Genomic DNA, 19622 nt, shown 5'->3' on the forward strand with positions numbered 1-19622 from the left:
CTTCCTCCCCCAATCCTGTTAACCTGGAAAGTTCTGAACACCTGGGGCGACAGCTTGACAAGGGAAGGCCTCAGCAAGCGCACGGACAGCAAATAAGTTAACCCTGAACTCCCAGGCAAGCAGAAGGGTCCAGATGCCAGATTCCATGGCACCAGTTGGTTGTGTGGGGGACGCGACAAGGAGTCAGGAAGGGGCCTCCCGGGGCAGGACATCTGTCGAGATGGATATAGCTGCTCAAGACGCTAGCTGAAACGATTGCTGTACAAGAGGCCAGGAAAAAGGTTTGCTATGTCAGGTGAAAGGAAGGCAGTCCGTATCTGCCCTCAGAATAAAATCTAGAAAAAACTATACAGGCACATGCGGGAAAAGAGGTGAAAAGGGAGATGGAAAATGATGTTTCTGTGTTTAGAGAGACGAGCTTCAGAGTTTCCCTTTCTTTCAAATTTCCTTACTGTTCTTATTACTGTTGCAAAAACATAAATGGATGAATCCAAATGTCCATGAATGGCTGAATGGATACACAAATTGTGGAACACAAACACAATGGAATATTAGTCAGCCATGAACAGGAATAAAAGACTGACACTTGCCACAACATGGATGGACCTCAAATATTTCATGCTGGTGAAAGAATGCAGATATAAAAGGTCACCCAGTGATGCTCCCACTTAACATGAGATAGCCAGAATAGGGAAATCCATAGAGACAGAAAGTAGATTGGTGGTTGCCGGGGTGCTGGGAGGGGAGGGGAGTAGGGAGTGGCCACCAACGAGTCAGAGCCTCTTTTGTGGAGGTTGAAAATGTTTTGGAACTCGCTGGAGATGGTGGTTGCACACCATGAATATACTACATGCCACTGAACTCTGTAAAACGGTTCCTGTTATGTGAATTTCACAACAAATTAAAAAAAAAACATAAATGGATGAAAAACATGCACTTCTCCAAAATCCACATGGCAGGAGGCAGGTGTGGAAAGGGTCATCAGTGCAGAGAGGGGCCCAGAGCTTGCAGAGACCTGGCGGGCGGAACCAGGCCTGTCAGCCAGGGTTACACACAGGGACACAGCTAATGATGTTCATATGTGGGAAGCGAGGCGCCTTCTGGAGCTGAGCTCTCTGCTCCCCACCCCACCCTCCTTGTCTTTCCTCCAAAAGCAAAAGTGCAGCACTGTGGTTTGGCAACCCTGCTGCCTCGAGACGGCACCTGTAGATCGAGTTTCTCTGGAGGAATCCAGAATGTGTGCCTGCATCTCCGTGCCTGCACCCAGACCATGGTGTGAGGAGAGAGCGACCAACACACGCACAAGCGTCGCTGGGCTGGGGACCAGGAAGTGGGAGAACCGAGGTCACGCAGAGCCCTGGTCTGTGCACTCCCCACTCTGGGGACGAGGTGGGGCAGGGAGACAGACACGTGCTTGAATGCCCAGGTCCCTGCTTTTCCACAGAGCAGGTCAACACCCCAAGGCCATGCCAAGTTGGCAAAGGCCATGCTTTGTGTTATCAGGAGACCATCCCAGCCACGTGGCTCCTGCTCACTCCTCTGTCGGTGACGCCGGGGCCTGCCTGCCAGCTCAGATGTCACACCACGGGGCTCGGGGCCCAGGCCCGGCAGGCCCCAGGCTAAAGCACAGTTTGGCTGGACCTGTTGCCACATGAAAACCTGTTCTGATGGGTTGAGTTTCTGCATTCTTATGAGGATTATCATTCACAGATCTGGAGAGACCCCAGCTTCTCATGCCAAGGGCCACCATCTCCCACAGATCCTTTCTGGCCAGATTCACTCACAGAAAACATGGAAAGTTGGCCCCAAAGGACCACACTCAAGTCCTGTGCATATATAGTAGGTGCTAATTAATACCTGAGTTGCTAGCCACCCACCCCACCAGCACCTGCTAAACCCCCGACGAGATGGTATGGGCTTCCTTAGATTCTTTCTTTGGTCCTTAGTCCCTGAGAACCTCAACAAAGTGGACGATTCAAAACTGTGGGCCACACATGGTCGGTGTTTGGGAAAGCAGGAGAGTGTTCCACCTACACTGCCAGGAAGCATCATGCCCAGGAGGAAACTGGTAAGAACCAACAAAATCTCCACGATAGACACCTGCAGAAGTGATCCAAACTGAGACGTGGGCCATGAATGTTCCGCTGATGAGCACTTGGGAAACACCCAAGTCCAAATAAGGTGCTTTGGGTTGGAATTCATTCCAAAAATATTAGGTATCTACTATATACATTATACATACACATACTACATGGGTAGAGATCATTGTCCCCATGGAGCTTACAGTCTAGTATGGGAGACAGAGAGCAAACAACAATCATTTCCACAGTCAGTGTGAGCTTCAGGACAGAGGTTTTTCTCTGTTGTGTTCACTGCCATGGCTGAAACAGCACTTGGAACATAGGAAACAAGTGTTGAATGAATGAATATCTAACATAATAAAGAGCTAACACTGGCCATGTATTTATAGTTTAGTGGTCTGAGGAGGGAGGGAGGGCTTCCTGAGAAGGCTCCCCAGTGGTGGAATGCAGCCACACAGATCCTGCACTGCACCCCAAAGTCAACAATCTCCCACAGAGGACAGCCACCTTGGGTGTCTGTGACCCAGCTCTGTGGCTGCCTCTCGCCATCTCAAGCTCACTAATGGTGACAGAGGCCTCCACGGGAAGCCTCCAGGTGCCACCAAAGTGGAGGCTGCCCAGCGCCCACAGTGGTTTTGTCTGCCTCCTCTGAACTCTCCTTATCCCACCGCACCTGCTTCTAGAATGGGGTGGCAGTGGTGGTGGTGAGTCTGCCACGCCCCGTACCAGGACAGACACAACTGGGGAAGTTTCTTGGAAAAGCAACTTGGATCTGGGGTGAGTCTGGTCCACTTATCACATCTGAGGACACAAAAGGAATACATGGGAAGTGGAAAAAAGGGAAACTGGTCCAATATCCATGAAACGGGCGAGTCCAGGATGGCAATAGGGGCAGAGGGAGGGAGAAGCCAGAACGAAGGCACTTGCTTGTTTATTAGCAAACTGGTCAGCTCAGCCCCACTTTGGAAACAAGCAAGCCCGGGACGGGCCATTCTGGCTGGACCAGGAGCCCGGTATCCAGCAGGCGTGAGGGCTGCACACGCACATTTCACCTGCTCGCCCCAGCTTCAGACAGACGGCGCTCAGAACGGTATCTCCTCTGCAAGCTGGGCTTTCCATAAAATCAAAACAGCAGATGTTGCCTTCACAGGAGACATGGGGAGCAGAGGACGTGTCCCCCCCATTCCTCAGTGTCAGGAAAGGCCAGCCTCGTCACAGCTGTTGGGCGTATGGACCAGAGACCCGGGTTGGGGGACCCCCTTTCCCAGCTCCACGTGGGGCCACCAGCCCCGGGCCGCCACCACGGCCAAGCAGCGAGTTCCCATGACTGGAGGAGGACCACCGGTCCCCTCCCGCCGAACACACTGAGTATTTTCAGCGCGGTCCCAAGTTTCCGTTCCCATATCAAAAGCGCCTCTTTTCTGCTGAGGCGGCAAGACCTGCCAACAAAACAAGCCGCTGGGACCCACGGTTTTTGTAACACAACGCCTTCCCTTGAAACGCACTTCAATGAATCACTGAGGTTAAATAGCACCGGCAGCTTGGCTGGTGGAAGGAGTCCATGTGAAAGTCGGACAGAGGCACTCGGGCCGGTCTCCCAGTGCCATGCCCCAGCCCCCTGCCCAGATATCCCTGCTCTTGATTGACAGGACCCCCTCTCTGGGCCCCCGAACAGAAAACCAGACGCACCTGAGATTCTGCATGCAGAGCAGGACAACTCCTTTAGGAGCGAGGGAGCTGGTCACCCTCTGCATCTGGTCACACCCAGGGAGCCCATGGGCCCCAGCACAGGCATCTTCTGGGAGCCTGTTGGAAATGCAGAGCCTCAGGCCTGTCTGTTGCTGACTGCCTCTGAACGGCCCTATCTCAGGTGATCTGTGTGCTCAGGTGGGTGGGGCTGTGCTGTGGGTCCTCCCCAAGGCAGAGGCGGGGAAGAAACACATCAGAAAGAAAGAAAACGGAGGCACGTCCATCCCTCTCCAGGAAGCCAGTCCCGAAACATAACTGACTCCTAACCAACCAATGTAGAAGCCGACAAGTTTAACAGAAGTCGTGGGCAGAGCCTGTCAGGGCCCCGTCCTCTGCCAGACCAACGAGTGGGGGTGCGTAAAACAGGCTGTGGATTCCCTGGCCCAGATTTTCTAGAAGCCCTCTGTCAGGGTCTGGGAAGACCAAGGTGGCGGCAGCACCACTTCCAAGCCCCACTCTGTCCCTGCTCCCAGCTCCTGACAAGCCTCCTCAACTCTCCCTGCTCCTCCAAATATCCCCGATTTGCCAACTAGCCAAGCCAGCCCGGCCACCTCCAGGAGCCTCACACTTTCTTGTGGCCACACCTGTTACAATGCCATTCCTTTCACTTCAAACAACCCTACCCGATTGGAATCCGGTCCATCTCAGATCGGTCCTGGCCCTCTTGGCCACAGAGTCTGCCCTTGTCAGTTTAACAGCCCGTCTCCTTCTCCCGCAAAATCTCCCTCAGAACTAGCTCAGGACCCCGCGTCCTGCTGGAGTCTAGAATGAAGGTCAGCCCCCCAGCCCTGAGCAGCATCCCGGCTGAGGTCCACAACCCTGCCCACAACCCACCCCCACACGGCCTGCCAGCGAGTGGCCTCCCGGTCTCCCAGGCACCTACCGGAGGATCGGAATTCTGGAATATTTCGGGCCAGTGCCTGGGGGGAGCACTAGCAGGGAAACAGGTCTTCAGGCTTGGGGTACGGAGGTGGAGGGCAGGCAGCTTCCTGACACTCCGAGAGCAGGGTGCCCTCCCTGCCAGCAGCCAGGCCCTGTGGGTCCCCAGGCCTCCCTCGCCGGGGCTGGATCAGCCCTGGCCTGAGTGAGCTCCACCGTCACCAAGGGGAAGCGGCCCTTGGTTACCGCTGGCCCGGAGAACACAGAAGGCAAAACAAACACTGGACTCGCTCCTCACTGCTGGGAACAATTACAAGGTAATCGGCCAGTTTTTAAAAGCCCTCCAGAAGGGAGGCTGCAGGCCCAATGGGAGGCTGGTCTGTAACCCGTTCCCTTCCTCCAGCTGCCACTGCATCTTCCTCAAGACCCAGGGACCCCCCCCCAACTCAGGGTCACCCAGAGAGGCAAGGCTGGAGTCACAGAGGAAGCAGGACAAACAGTCACAGGTGGGCCCCGCGCCGTTTCAGCGGCCATCATCACGTTCCAGAATGACAGGGGGCCCAGCCTGGCAGGTGTGGACCGCAGCCGGCCTGCAGGGGCAGATGCTCGGCAGCACTGACCCCTTCCCCATTCCCTGCTCCCCTTCTAGCAGCGACCAGCTCTCTTGTCCCCAAGCAACTTTTCATAAAACGAACAGAAACTCAGCAGCAAATGGGAAAGTGCCCCCCTTACCAGGCTCCAGCCAGGGCTGGTGGGCCATCTGCCAGGACTGCCCCCTGCCCACAGCCACCCACCAAGGGCTGTCCGTAGGGGGTCTTCAGGCACAGCTGGGCACTGACCGTGAACTGCCATGTCAGCAGACCTGGGAACCCTGGCAGTGACACACCTCCTCCCGGAAACAGGGGAGGCCCCCCACAGCCGGCTGTCCCAGGACCCATGAGCACAAACCATGGGGAGGCCCCAGTGGAAACCAGGGAGAGGGAGAGCTGAGTGATACCCCAGCCTGTCTCTAGGTCTCCCGGGATGCGGGGGGGGGAGGCGGGAAGAGGTTTCCCTCCCCCACTGTGGATCTGCACCTGAGCCCTCAGTGTCTTCCAGACATTGATTTCAAGCCTCACTCTCTTCTCTGCTCCCTCACTGGGAAGGTGGGGCACCTTTTTTGGGGACAGACTGCTGACGTTGGACAGAGAATGTGGCAGCAGGTCCAAACCCCTGACAAGCAGGTCCTGACTCACCCTCTTGAATTCCCCACCCCACGCTGCCGGGCACACCAGTCCATTTTCCCAACTTACTGAAGTCACACTGGTCTCAGGTGAGAAGAGCCCACCTTGACTTCACGGGCCTCCCCAGGGACGAGAGAGAGAGATGGAGAAAGACACAGGGAGACAGAGAGAGACAAAGACAGAGAGACAGAGACACAGAGGGACACAGAGACAGAGACACACGATAAAGAGACAGAGACTGAGATGGAGACATGAAAAGAGACAGATGTAAAGACAGAGAGACACACAGAGACAGAAAGAGACAAACAGAAACAGAGAGACACACACAGAGACAGAGAAGCAGAGAGAGACACACAGAGAGAAAGAGACAGACAGACAGAGATAGACAGGGAGGGAAGCAGAGACAGAGAGACAGAGAAAGAAGCCGCAAGGGGAGAGGGGACTGGGAAGCAGTAGGGGGAGCCCAAGACGGGCTGCAGGGTGTCCCCACCAGGAGGGCGGGGCTGAGGCTCTGAGTGGGAGCTACGCCCAGGGATGCCCAGAGGACCCTGCCCCAGCAGGGCAGGGGAGTTGCTGATCACAGCCGGAGGGAGGGAGCGGGGGGCCGGGCAGGAGGTTGGGGTGCATCTCTGCCCACACCCACCTTCACCTGGTTCTCCTACTCCCCCAAAAGGGTTTCCTGTCCCCAAACCAGGGAGATCTGGAAGTTAAAAAAGTCAGCGACCTCACTGACCAGGCGGGCCAGTGGCTCCAGGGCTGGGGCCGGGGCTCCTGCGGGTGTGGGACCCGCCTGGGCTGTGCTCCAGGACGCGAGGGGCACCAGTGGCAGCCACAGTGGTGGTGACGGCTCCACTGGGTGGGCCAGGCACCTTGAGAGGGTCCCTCTTTCTAAAAATATCAAATCAGGACCTTTAGAGGTGAAGGCCTGGCTCACCTGAGTGTCAGGATCCAACCTCCAGGCCCCACCGGCCCACCAGGCCGAGCCTCTGCTTGTCACAGAGGAACCTGGGGGCCCGCATCTGCCCCCACCATGCCCCGGGCACACACAGCTGTTCTTTAGGGGGTGCTGAGCGGGGTTGGAGCCTCAGACCCCGACTCTGACAGGCTGGGAACTGAAATGGGGCATTTCCAGGACTACTAGGCAGAAACCACCGGCAAGGCCCGCGCCTCCTTTCACCTGAGCTGACAGAGAAGTTTCTTCCAGATCTCCAGGTGAGGAATTTGATCTCAGAGGGGGAGGTGAAGGGGCCAAGAATCACTGCACTAAGAAGCCAGACCCTTCTTGGCATCTGCACCTGCACTTTCCGCCTCCCTTTAAGGCCCTGGGCAGGGCAGCCATCGCCGCCTTACACACAGGAGCCCGGCTAGCAAAGAAGGCACTTCGCACGTCTTCTGTTTGAACATCCACACACTGGCTTTCTCCTGGTAGTCTTTCCCCTCATGTGGTGAAGGAAAATTTAAACCATCAGGAAAAGCAAAAAGCTTGCTCTTCTCTAACCACTAACAATCCGTTCAGCAAACGCGATGGCTTGTCCCGCAAGAGAGCCTGGAGTGGCTGGGGACCCTGAGGCCAGCGAGCCGCCAGTGCCCACGGCCCCACAGGAGAGAGGACGGTGAAACAGCTACAGCGGACGCAGGATGCACGACCCGGGTCGGGGCTGGGGGGCGCTGCTGAGATGGGTGGGGGTGGAGGATGGGTGGGACTCTCGGGGACGTCCCCTTCGAATCCTGACCAAGGCTGGGACTTCAATAACAGACAAGCTGAGAGACGAAGCAGGCAGACCCCAGGCAGTGAGAGAAGCCCACTCTCAGAGGTGGGGAGGTGTAGTTGGGACTCGGGGGGTGGTCAGTGACTAGAATGCCATTTAAAGCATCTGGAGGGTAACTGGAGGAGGTGGGGGGAGAGGAACATAATCTGGAGCCAGAGGGCAAGGGCCTTGAATGCCACAACAGGAAGCTGGGACTTGGGTACGGAGGCCAGGTGGGGAGCGGACAGATCAGAAAGCTTGCGCCAAAAGTTCATCCAAGCCCTTCCACTCTGGCCTCCCCAGTGGAACCAGAAAGCACTTGAAATGGAGGGGCGATGTCCCCTCCTTCCACAGAGCAGCTACACTTGCACTGCTTAATGAAAAGTGCCGTGAGGGTCAGTGGTTCCATAAGTACTTTGGGGGAGGTACGTTAAGAACCAGGAAGAAAGAATCAGAACATTTCTTTTAGGTAAACAGAACATCTTAAGTGTATTGACAACACAAGAGATACCACTTCCAACCAACATCATGAGAAAGGATCGCTAATTTTTCACCCGCAAAAATGAGAGAGATGATAAATACCTACCCTGCAGATAATGATAATGCATATATTCAAAGAGGCCAGAAAGTTTCCAGAACATAGTAGGTCCTCAGACAATGCCGGATACTTACACGGCCCTCACGACGGGTAGGGCACTTCGCCTTGCACGTGCGTTAATGGCTTAGGTGGCAGCGTAAGTCTCACTGATACGTGATGTTCGGGTGATCAAATCTTAACTCCAAAGATTATCTTCCAGCCACTGACCATGGAACCAGAGAACCAAAACCTTCTTTTGAAGTGTAAAGATACCTTAAAGATCATCCAGTAAAAGTGCTTCATTTTGTAAAACAGTGCAGCTGCTGTGGCCAATGGAATGGCAAATCCTTAAAACAGTAAACGCGGGATTACCACTACCATATGATCCAGCAAGTCCACTCCTGGGTGTGGACCCAGAAGAAGCAGAAGCGGAGTGTCAGACGGTTATGGGTGCACCTGTGTTCACAGCAGCATCATTCACAACACCCGAAAGGTGGAAGCAGCCCAGGTGTCCACCGACGGGTGAACGGATAAGCGAGACAGAGTGTAGGCACACTCTGCGGATGGAGTGTCATTCAGCCTTAAAAAGGGAGGACATTCTGACACACGCTGCAACATGGATGAACCTTCATTCACGTGATGCTCAGTGAATGAAGCCAGCCACAAAAAGACAAATACCATACAATTCCACTCACATGAGGTACCGAGAGTAGTCAACTTCATAGAGACAGAAAGCGGAAGTTGGAGGGGCTGGAGCAAGGGCAGGGGGCGTTAGTGTTTAATGGGGACAGAGCTTCAGTTTGGGAAGATGAAAAAGGTCTGGAAGTGGATGGTGGTGATGGTCACACAACGTGAATGTACTTAATGCCACTGAACTGTACTCATTCAAATGGTTAAAACGTGCAATTTTATGTTACGGCTATTCTACTACAATAAAAAAAATGCTTCATTTTATATAAAAATAAAGGAGAAAAAACCCTGAGGGGTAGAAAAATTACATGATGGAAGGGAGGGTCCCTCTATCCTGACGCTACTGGAGCAAATGCTGAATAATGCCGAGGCATCAGCCGCCATCCCCAGCCACGCCCCTTCTGCATTTTAAGCCAACCAATGGCCAAGGTTGTCCCCACCTGGAGCTGTTTTCCCAGGAGTCATGCTGGACAGGAAAAAGGCCGTGATGGAACGTCACCATTTACTTGGCTAATGGGTTCCTCAGACCTCCTTGCCAATCTCTCTTCATCTGGAATAAGAAAAAGAAGGACTTGAATCCTCACGGGCTTGCTCACACGCTGTTTCTTGCTTGCAGGTGCTTCAAAAACCCCACAAGGAGACAGGACCGGCAGGAAATAGAAGCTGACTTGAAAAGGAAGATAAATTTATGAAAGGCCAAGCCCAAAATGGCTAAGAAGCTGGGACAGGTTGCTGTCCAGGAAATGACTCATGTCTCCTCTGGTCCCTCGGGGCTGCTCCGGGAACAGACACTGAAGAGTGCAGACCAAGGTTCTTGAGGTTGTCACAAGGAAGGTGGCTTCTGGTGAATTCCCCTCAGACACTTGGGGTGGCCGGTGCCTGGCATGGCCCTCAAGGGCAGCTCAATCCACATGTGCTGATGAAGAGGGCTGGAGCCAAGCCAGACTGCCACAGAGGCCGGGGCCGATGCCCTCTCCTGCAGCCACCCACACTTCCTGTGGCCTCTGTCACCCTTCATGCACTCGGGCTGCAGAACCCAATGAGCTGACTTCAGGCCCCAGCCACTTCAGGGAAAGTGCTCTTCCAAGGTTACAACCTCCTAATCGATAAATTGAATGGCCTAAAAAAGCATCTCCTCTACCTGGCAACCGCATCTGAAAATCCTGACCATGTTCTTGACCTTGAAGCTGGTTTCTGCGATGGTGTACCCCCCCCACCATTCTGCAAGGCTTCACCCAGCTCCTTGGCCAGTTTCCTCCTTCTGCCCCTTAAACACAGATGTTCTTGAGGGGCCCTCCCTCCACAGGCTCCTCTGCGCTCGTGGCTCCAGGGAGCATTTCCCTTGAACTTGATGCATCACCCTTACGGCAACCCTGCCCCCTACTCTCACAGATCCCTCCTCTGACAGACTCATCCACGGCCCCTCCCAGCCTCTGCATCTCTGCCAAGTTCTGCCCTCATCTTCCTGGTCGGTCATCCAGATTCAAACCCCTCATCTCCCTGGATTCTTCATCTCCTTGGTTTCCCACGTTATCACCAAATGGTATGAATTCTCCCATACTTGCCCAAATCTGTCCCCACTCTCACTGTTTGAGTCATTATCACCTACAAGGCTATTGCAAGTCTCCAAGTTGGTCTCCCTGCCCCCAGCACCTCTCTGACCCCAACTGGTCTTCCTAAAACCCTCTCACTTAGGTATTAGTCTATTTTTTTTTAATTTGGAAAATTTGTAATTCAAACATGCACAAAAGAGACACATAGTTTCAACACCTACAACAAACAGCTGTCAACAGTTTATCACATTTGCTTCTGGTCCTTAGATTAACAGTCCAATGTCCAGAGGACTTGAAGAGGCAACTTAGAAAAAAAAACTAAACGCGAACGGCCAATAAACTTGTACCAAAAGACAGCCAACCTGTCCAGGAAACAGGGAAACATAAAATTAAGCACTAGTGAGCTAGCTAGCACTTTGCATCCCCCCCCTAGATTTCTACACAGTCAACAGAGAGATGGCGCCTACTGCTGGTGGGGATGGGCACCCACATGGCTGGTGGAATCGAAATCTTGTAGCTTTTGGGAAACAAACCGGCGACCGAGCCAGCAATCCCACTCCTGGGCCACAAGAATAAAAGCACCTGTGCCAAGCACATCAGTACAGGTGTTTATTACAGAGCCACCACCATTTTCTGCCACTCCCAATTAAGCATGTTGCCACCGAAGACAACTGACCAAGTGGACAGCTCCGGTGCGTCTGCGCCACAAACTCTTCATCACATGGCAATTTAAAACACAAGGTAGAGCCACCCTGGAGCCTGGGGGCATTTCCACAGGCCTTCAGTGAGAAGAGCAGGGTAGAATATGAAAGGCAAACCCATTTTATTTTATTTTATTTAAAATCTTCTTTTTGGGGGGAGGTAATTAGGTTTATTTATTTATTTAATTTATTTTTTTTAATGGAGGTACTGAGGATTGAACCCAGGACCTCATGCATGCTAAGCATGTGGTCTACCACTAAGCCACACCCTCCCCACCAAGCCTGTTTGAATAAAATAATGGTGTCCCCAAAAGACACATATACTTATACGCCTGGGCAGGCAGGAAGGTATGGAAGTAGCCAAGATGCCTTAACCTTCAATAAAAGGCTTAGGGTGAAAACAAAAAGAACAAGAAAATAATAGATGTTGGTGAGGATGTGGAGACATTGGAACCCACATCCTTGTTGATGGGAATGTAAAATGGCACAGCCACTGTGGAAAACAGTATGGCGGTTCCTCAAAAAAAAAAAAAAGAATGACTGTCTTTCACTTCAGGGTACAGACCCAGAAGAATTGAAAGCAGGGTCTCGAGCAGATATTTGTACACCTGTGTGCACAGCAGCATTATTCACAAGAGCCAAAGTGGAAGCAACTAGAATACCCTTCAACAGATGTATGGATAAGCAAAACTTGTAGCTCCACACAATGCAATACTATTCACCCTGAAAAAGGAAAGCCTGTCACATGCTACAAGATGGATGAGCCTTGACAACATCACGCTAAGTGAAATAAGCCCGTCGCAAAAAGACAAATACTGTGTGATTCCACTTACATGAGGTACCAAGAGCACCTCAAATTCAGAGACAGAAAGCAGAATGATGGTTGCCAAAGGCTGGGGGTGGGGGAATGAGGGAGTTGTAGTTTAAATGGGGGCAGAGTTTCTGTTTTGTAAGATAAAAAGAGTTAGGGAGATGGATGGTGATGATGGTTGCACAACTTCATCAACGTACTTAACATATTGATGTGTGCACTCAAAGATGGTTAATTCCCCAAAACTCCTACATTGAAATCCTAACCCCCGGTGTGATGGTGTTAGGTGGTAGGTCTTTGAGAGGTAATTAGATAATGGGGGTGGAACCCTCATGAATATAATTAGCGCCCTTGTAAGAAGAAACACCAGAGAGCGATCTCTCTTGGCCAGCTGAGTATACTGTAAGACTGGAAGCCAGCACCAGACGCCAGCTCTACCAACTCCTTGCTCGTGGACTTCCCAGCTTCCAGAACTGTAAGAAAGAAATGCTGGCTGTTTAAGACACCCTGTCAATAGTATTCTGTTTTGGCAGCCCAAGATCACTAAGACAAACGGTAAATTTTGTCATACGTGTTACCACAATTTTTTTAAAAAGGACGGAAAGACATGTTATAGGTTAACATCAGTTTGGGATGAGAGTGAAGGACAGAAGAAGCAGTGGAGAGGATGCAGGCAAATCCAAAACACTCCCCGCAAAGCGTTACGTGAAGTTACACATGTGCACCACACGGTCAGCTGTCAGAATCCTACCGTGGGTGTCCTAGAATTGCAAGTGATTTGTATTTCTTCGTATTTACACGCATCATTCAGTTTCCTCACAATGAGCATGCAATATAATTAGGAACAATGCAGCTATTTTCATTGTGGAAAAAATTACCTACAGAAACGGGCAAAGGTTGACAGCACCAAAACCCCATGTTTTTTCCATGCAGAACAAGCATCTATTAACAATGCTGACTCAGATCGAGCCGCGTCTCCTGGGAGCATCTTGCGAACTGAGCGCCTGTGATACGTGCGTACATTCTCCTGTAAACGTGCACGATTCTCATCTTGATGCTCTCGGTCTGACGTCTTCTGTGGCTTCCTCCTGCTTAGAGGATCGAGTCGAAACTTCCAAGACGGGCACCAAAGGCTGTTCCCACACTGACCTCAGCCCACTTTGTCACAGAAAGGCTTTCTTAAACACCTCACTCACTCTTACGGCTGCTCCTGTCCCCCAGTGTGGTTCACACACGTGTCCGTGCTAGTTCACCCCATCCGCCGACCGGGAAGGCTGCCACTCCAGACCCAGGCAGACCCTCCGGGGCCCTCTGCATGTTCTCCATCACCTTAAACACCTAACTGACCAGCGCTGGGGGGGCTGTCCCTTTCCTTTCTGTGAGCCCATGTTAGACTTTGAAACAAACCCTCCCCTGCCCCGTGCCCTAACTCAGACACCCAGCAACTATTTAAAAACTTCGGTGAGAAAGGACGCCCTGTGTACCCAGAATGGTGGCATGAGGCTCACGCAGACCATCAGGTTTCACTTTTCCTCTGCACAGACGTGGGGCCACCTAGATCTGGGCCACTCTGAACCAGCTGTCTGTCATCCAGTACAATCTTCCTCCCTGGACTCTAAGCATCAGACCCAGAAAAAAACTCCCAGAGCTTCAGAGCATCAGAGTTTTGAGAATAAAATGTAGAGTGACACTGCCTGCAGAAGGTTCTCCACATCCCTGCCACTGGACACGTCCGCATCCCAGCCCACTGTCCTCCTGGCCTTTCATCCAAGGCCGAGACCTGACTTCTGGTTGGCTGCCAGGCTCACCTCTTGGAACTATCTCCTCTCCACTGCCTTCTGCACCCCTCCCACCAACCCATTGACTTTCCAGAACACTCCCCGCTTGCAAGGTCATTCCCCTCCTGCTCTGGCGTGAAGTCCTCTGACTGTGACACACACATCCTCCACCCATTCAGGATCTCACCTTTGCCTCCCTCTCCAGGTGTGCTCTCCTCACCCTAGGAACCTCTCAACTGGTCTGCAGAACTGAGCAGCATGTGCTGTTTCACACCTTCAGGACTCTCCTGGCAACCTGCCTGGGATGTCTCCCCCTTTGCCCTGTGCCCCAAAGAGAACTTTCCTACACTCTGCCAGAGCTCGGGTAAATCTTTCTACCATTTACCAACAATTCCAGCAAATGAACGATCCACACCGACTGGCTTGAGATAAAACAGTGGTTCTTAACCACGGTGATTTTATCCCCAGAGGACATTTGGCCAGGTCTGGGGACATTTTTGGTGGTCACAATGAGGGGGTGGCATCTAGTGAGTGGAGGCCTGGGATATTGTTAAATATCTTACAGGCAAGAATGGCCCCATATCAAAAATTACCTTGTGCGTAAGGTCAACGTGCATGGTTGGGAAACCCTGAGACAGAGCGGGCTTCGGACGAAAGGACGCAGTGCATCCCTGCGGCAAAACCATCCCCATGTGGCCAGAAGCACAACCTCAGACACCCCCATCTGTGACTCTGTGTCAGGACAAGGCCACGAACCCTGTGCACGTCCCAGCACTGTCCCCAGCCTTCTGTGTCACCTGAGCAAGACATTCAACCTCTCTGGGCAATAGGTTTCCACATCTATAAAATAAAGGGTTGCAGGAGATCAGCTCTTCCCCAGGGCGGTCTGGACAGATCCTTAAGCACCTGAAAAATTGCTTCTGAGTTTGGGGAAATAGGATATCCCTTCCTAAAGAGTCACAGAGCCCATCAGCGTCTTAAAGGCTCTGAGAAGTCCTGCAGGAGAAGAGCTTGGCAGGTTTCAACTCTAGGGGTTCCCACCCTTGAAGAGAAGGGGATGTTCCTCCTACACGTTTTCCCTCCACATCCCAAGGGATGTCAGTTTGAAGGGACTCCAAACCTCTCTTGGCTCCGCTGTTTTTTGATTCTCTGATGAGCAGAGCCCTGACTCTCATAGCCACATTTCCCTGGCTCTAAAAGAGGTGTGAAAGCTAGAGCTGAGTGTTCCATAGGCTGATGGAACGGGCTGCCTACTGCTCTGCAAACTCTGTGGGACCACACCATACCCCCAGGCCCCCCAAGGGGAAGTCTACTGGAGCAAGGCTGGGGACTTGCTTTTAGGGGGGTAATCTTGGCTGGTTCCGGGCTCCACTAGGCCCATCCTCTTAATTTAGACCAGAGCTTGGCAAACAAAGACTCCATGAGCCAGTCTGGCCCACTGCCTGTTTTTGCAAATAAAGTTTTATTGATACATAGCTATCGCTTGTTTTTGCAAATAAAGTTTTATTGGCACAAAGCCATTCCCTTTTGTTTACACATTGCCTCTGGCATTCCCGCTCACTCACACGCCCACTATAACAGCTGAGTCAAGTAGTTGCAACAGGCCTAAATATTTCCTGTCTGGCCCTTAGAATTTGCTAACCCTTGATCTAGACCTTAAGAAATGGTGCCTACAAGGGGCCAAACCTCTCCCCAAAACTCCTCTAAAAGCGTGTTCCACCAGACCCAGCACCCGTGGCCCCGCAAATCCAGATGGCACACAGTGCCCAAAGCATGGGAAAGAGCCAGGGTCCTGCCATCTGCCCACTCCACGCCCAGCGCTCTGTCCCCGGTACATGCATGTCCCCTGCCACAGCCTTTGCTGGACTCCAGTGATGCCCCCTCCCTTCACAAACCAGAGCTCATATATAGCAGAATGCACTGGCCTTTTTTGGTTATGCACCAGATTTGCAAACTTTTAAGCATATATCCCCCCAAAGACATATTGTGCACGCATTATACTGGCATGCTTCTGTACTGATAGATGATATACATTATGAAATACATACCAAAAAAAAAAAAAGAAGAAGAAATTAAACAGGAGGAGATATAAGTAAAAATACAGGGAACTTTATTCAATATCCTGTAATAGCCTCTTATGAAAAAGAGTATATGTGTGTGTGTATATATATATATATATATACACATACACACATATAACTGAATCACTTTGCTGTACACCAGAAATTAACACAACATTGTAAATCAACTATAGTTCAATTAAAAAAAAAAGAAAGCTACCAATTTCTACTCATACAGTCTCAGAAGCGGTCACTCTGGAGGCGGCTGGCTCCCAGGGTCACCCGGCACCCCCGCCCCACGTGTACAGCACTTGGACAGAGGGCGCTGTGCACTTCCCCCAGCGAGCGGCAGCAGTTTTACCAGAGGACGGGGACTCACCCTGACACCCAGTCCTGAGTGCCTGCCCCTGGGGACCCGGCCTGTGGAGGCTGGGAGTCTCAGGACCCAGGAGCCTCACCCATCTGGCTGGAAGGGAAGGATTAGGGACCTCCCCCCCCCCCCCCGGAGGAGGCGCCAGCTGCTCCCAAGGCGGCAAACACCATGGCGCATCCAGGGGGATTTTTATATTTTGACTCAGAGGCAGTAAGTCTCTCAAGTTAAACCGACGCAGACTAAACTGCAGGAAAGAGGAAAGCCCCTTCGAAGCCATCGCCCGGGGGTTACCACTCTGCCACGCGGGTGGGAGGGAAGGCGGCTGGTGGCGGGGCTGGTAAGCAGAGGGCGGAAAGGCAAGGATGCCCGTGCCCGGCGGCAGAGTTCTGGAAGGCGGGCACTGCGGCTGCAGGAAGGTCTGTGAGCATGGCAGCTTTGGGGTTCTCAGACCCACCGCTCAGTTTCTGGGCTGTGCCCTCCAGCCCTCACTCCATGCTAGCCCACCCACCAGGGAAACACTGGTCCACCCGCAGGCAGTGATCCTGGGGGTGCGAGGTCCCATCACACCTTCTCAGCCACTGCTCAAGGGGCCCTTTGGGTGACCACTCGGACATCACCCACTAACTGGCTGTGGGCAGTTCAGGTGGCTGTGTGGAGTGACGCTTCATGACCCAACAAATCTCATGAGCACCAAAGGTGGAGAAGAGCAAATTCAGCCCCACAGAGAACATTCTGCCTGACCATTTTCCTCGACAAACGCCAGACATCAGCCCAGCCACACGCCTGGGGTCAGACACAGCCCAGGAGGTACAGGGTGGGGTGGGTGAGCCTGACCTCTTGGACCCCAGACCCCTTACAGCATCTGCTCTGCTCCTGGGAGGAGTCAGGCAGACAGGATACATCTTCCCTCGAGTTTTTATGGAGAAAAAAATTTCAGCTACAGGGAGTTTTGTGCCAGCCCAGGAAGCAGGGCCACCCAAGTGAAAAGGCGGCCTCACCGGGCAGCCAGCTGCTTTTAGAAACACACCCTGCTCATCCGCCACAAACATCAGCCAGCAGCTAAAAGAGGGAAGTGAACCAAACAGCTCTCCGGATAAGATGAGGGCTGAGAGGATGCTGAGGGCAAAGCTAATGATAGGATTCAACTCAGCCACCCAAATTTGTCCAGACGGCCTCATATGGAGAGGGGCGTGGGGGGGGAGCATGACAGCCCGCAGCAGGAGGAAGCAAGAAGGGGAGGGGGCCCCCCTGCCAGGCTCTGTGCTGAGTCGGCCTGAGGTCCTGGCCTTCTCAAACCCTCATCTGACTCTGCTGCTTCCCTGTTTAAAACCATCTGGGGGCCATCCAGGAGACACACAGGTCACCTGGTGCCTATCACTTCAAGGACGATGGTTAAACTCTTACATGTAGAAGCGCTTTATGACCTGGTTCTGACTGCCCTCCCAGCCTCATTCTGTTCCCCTTCCCTGCCACTGTCCTCCCCAGAACACCCACCAGATGAAAAGATGCACACCTTCCCTAATGAGCTGGGGTGGGCACCTGAGCCCTCTGCCCAGCAGCGGGCTTCTCTTGTTCTGATGATGCAGCTCAATTCTGGCTTGGACTCCCTGTCTCCACTCCTGGCCCTGGGCTCTGGTGGAGGGGTGCACAACCTCGATCTGCGAGAGGAGGGCATCACCCACCCCTGTGACAGTGAGTTTGCAGCAAGTCAGAGCCAATCTTGGGACTTTTGCTTAAATGATCTTCTGAAAATGATGCCAAAAAGAAAGAAAACAGACACTTACACAGCGAGAGAGGTAATTGTTGATGCCAGGGTTTGAGCTTCTGGGTCCAGCTGTGCCTGAAAACCCTTGACTTTTTAGCTGCTTACAGTTCAGCAAACCAGTTGGTTTTTGCTTAAGGCTGTGTGGATTGGGTTTTTTCTCTCTTACAACTGGAAAATTCTAACCAACCCAACAAGCCAAGCTTTTTAAAGACTTTACTTTTTTGCTTATGCTGTTTCTTCCATCTGGAACGTCCAGACTTTCTTATCAGGTTTTTTCCCCATTCGGACTTTGCAACTGGACTCAGGTTCCCTCTGGAAAGGGGGGGACCTCTTTCTGACCTCTCCCCAGTGTCATTTAGATGCCTCTATGCTGTGTCCTACTCTGTTGTACCTGTGTGTTCTGGTCGTTCACTCCTTCCCCAAATATGTGCTGGGCAGCCATGCCCTGGCCCTTGGTCAGCTCAGTCCGGGGGGAGAGAGGCTGTGACCGCTGATATTCTTGCCTGTCTGTCCCTCCTTGCAGGTAGGGACCAGGCTGCTCCAGCACCTCGCACACAGCAGGACCGATGTCTGCTGGAGGAGGGGCAGCCCTGCCTCAGGGTGGCCCACCTTATCCCTGGCCACATCCTGTGTGAGTGATGGGACAAAAGTTCAAGCCAGTCCTGGAGCAAACCCTGGATCTTCAATCCATCCAGAACCCGGCCACCCTCACGGCCTCACTGCTCCCTCCTGGGCCTCAGCACCAGCTTCCTCTGCCCTGACTGCTCCGTGGTTCCACTCAGTGAAAAGCAGGTGTCTCACGGGGCCCCACAGCCCTCACAGCCCAGCCTCCTGCACCTCCATGCTCCTCGCCCCCATCTCCTCCCACACGTTGTCCTGCCTCACTGGCCTTCTTGCCATTCCTGGTACGTGCCAAGCTCCTACCTCAGGGCCTCTGCACTTCCCAAGCAAGCCCTCTGCCTGGTACACTGAGCCTGGGGACCCAGACAGCCATGCCTTTACTTCCAGCGGGCCTCTGCTCAAAGGATGCCCGATCAGCAAGGCCTTTCCCAGCCACCCTCCTTTAAATGGCCACCATTCTCTGCCCCCAGCACTCCTGCTCCCACACTTTCCAATGACATCCAGTTGTCTGCTTAGGACCTGTCCCCCTATAAGAACACATGCTTCATAAGGACAGGTGTCTTGGTCACCTCTGTGGAGGTGACCTCCACAGGTCTGGGCATGGAGCAGCACGCAGCACATAGCAGGTGCTCAGTCAATACCTGTTGAACGCGGGAGTGGCTCTTTCCATTCTGTGAAGCCACCTGCCCGAACCACCATGCTCCACAGAAACAGGCCCCCTCCTACACCACCTTCCTAAAGGGGTGGTCAGGTGTCCATCTGTCTGTCCCCAACCTGCTCTGGATCCTTCCTTCAGCTGACCTACAGGCCCCACTCTCCTTGAGAACTCAGTCCCCGAATATGGCAAGAGCTCACCCCTACACGCTCAAACCATCCCCAGGGAGCCGGGCCAGCAGGAGCCCAGAGACAGGGCACTCTTCCCCTCTCCTGCACGGGCTGCTCTTTTCTGGAAAACCCCGAGTCAGCGGTGGGAGCAGACACAGCTCCACCAGCTACTACCAGCCCTGGGGCCC

General features: G+C 53.0%; 1 protein-coding gene across 4 annotated transcripts in view; it reads right to left on the reverse strand.

The window, feature by feature from the left end:
- Window positions 1-19622, reverse strand: part of SPSB1 (splA/ryanodine receptor domain and SOCS box containing 1) — a 61993-nt gene that overhangs the window by 19827 nt on the left and 22544 nt on the right. The window contains exon 2 of one of the 4 annotated variants that reach the window (XM_072975450.1): window positions 9388-9497. The exons of the other annotated variants lie outside the window; for them this stretch is intronic. The gene's annotated coding sequence lies outside the window, so the exon portion shown is untranslated. The remainder of the gene's footprint in view (window positions 1-9387; window positions 9498-19622) is intronic. 4 annotated transcript variants of the gene reach the window in all.

This window comes from Vicugna pacos, chromosome 13, assembly GCF_048564905.1.
Source record: "Vicugna pacos chromosome 13, VicPac4, whole genome shotgun sequence".
NCBI lineage: Eukaryota > Metazoa > Chordata > Mammalia > Artiodactyla > Camelidae > Vicugna > Vicugna pacos.